The following is a 1,317-nucleotide window of genomic DNA, read 5'->3' as shown; positions in this document are numbered from 1 at the left end:
GTATTTCACACTAAGAACATGGACTTGGTTAGTGGAGTCTCTAAATAATGCATGATTAAATAGCAGAAAAATTATAAACCCTACATAGATCAAAATTTCAATTGTAAAACAAACCTGAGCGGGATGAATATTCTCAAAGTATTATGCTCTAATTTCATAAATTATAAAATAAGCTCAAAAAGCTAAATCCACTGTCTAGTTTGTCACCTCTATATATATTCCTTTACAACCACCTCCAAAGAATTCCACTCATCCAATTCTACTTGCAATGTGGTTTTCAGTTTCTTCCCACTCAGTCTCCTCAGAGTTAGTCCATAGTTTGAACTCAAGGAGATTGTTACTACATACACCTCTTTATTCATCCACAGATAAGGCGACGCCTCCTAGCACTAGCAGTGGTCATAGTCACCTGGAACCTTACATTGGAGATAGTAGCTTCGATGCAAATATTGTAATGATCCTCTCAGTTCTATTATGTGCACTAATTTGCGCATTAGGACTAAATTCAATAATTCGATGTGCACTAAGGTGTTCGAGCCGGCTAACCTCAGAGTCTAGTGATATCTCATCAACTAGACTAGCCAACACTGGGGTAAAAAGAAAATCCCTCAAGACATTTCCTACAATAACTTATTCTGCAGACTTGAAGCTACCAGGTCTGGATAAGGAGTGTAGCATTTGTCTATCGGAGTTTACTCTTGGTGAACGTTTAAGGGTTTTGCCCAAGTGCAATCATGGGTTCCATTTACGGTGCATTGATAAATGGCTTATTTCATACTCGTCATGCCCTACTTGTCGCCATTGTTTAATTGATACTTGTTAAAAGATTGTTGGATGTAGCCAAGCAAGCTCGTCTCAGCCATTGCCACTGCTGCAAGGAGGCATTGTAGCACTAGAACCGGAAGGTTTGATACGTAGTTATCGAGGTAGTTGTTAGTATTAGTTGGTTATATTTTGTGAATTGTGTATATACATGTTAGGTTGATTTCTCCGGCCTTTGGAGGCTAGAAATCATGCTAAAAACTGGAAGGTATACTCAGCACTTAGTACTGAATTGTATAAAGTTTAGAAATATTATGTTAGTGACTTATTAGCTCCATTAAATGTAGGCGTAATTTTGAGAGTGCCGAAATATCACAAAACTCAGCTAACAGAGAAAAGAGTATTGCACAAATAGAGCAAAAGAAGATAAAGATGTCTTTTCTTAGTATTAATGGAAGCTGAGAGTGAAACACATTTACAAGTTAGCAACATCACAATCAAATCAAATGACCCAAAAGAGTACTTTTGTATCCTAGAACTCAATGTGGAGGACTC

The 1,317-nt window shown here is 37.4% G+C and overlaps 1 pseudogene; it reads left to right on the top strand.

Annotated features, from left to right (window-relative positions):
* The first annotated feature begins 268 nt into the window (after window positions 1-268).
* LOC147523962 (RING-H2 finger protein ATL78 pseudogene) lies at window positions 269-937 on the top strand (annotated as a pseudogene).
* The last annotated feature ends 380 nt before the right edge of the window (window positions 938-1,317 follow it).

The sequence above is a fragment of the Coptis chinensis genome, chromosome 1, assembly GCF_015680905.1.
Source record: "Coptis chinensis isolate HL-2020 chromosome 1, ASM1568090v1, whole genome shotgun sequence".
In the NCBI taxonomy this organism is placed as follows: Eukaryota; Viridiplantae; Streptophyta; class Magnoliopsida; order Ranunculales; family Ranunculaceae; genus Coptis; species Coptis chinensis.
Note: the sequence above shows the minus strand (reverse complement) of the source record. Positions and strands in the feature narration are given on the sequence as shown.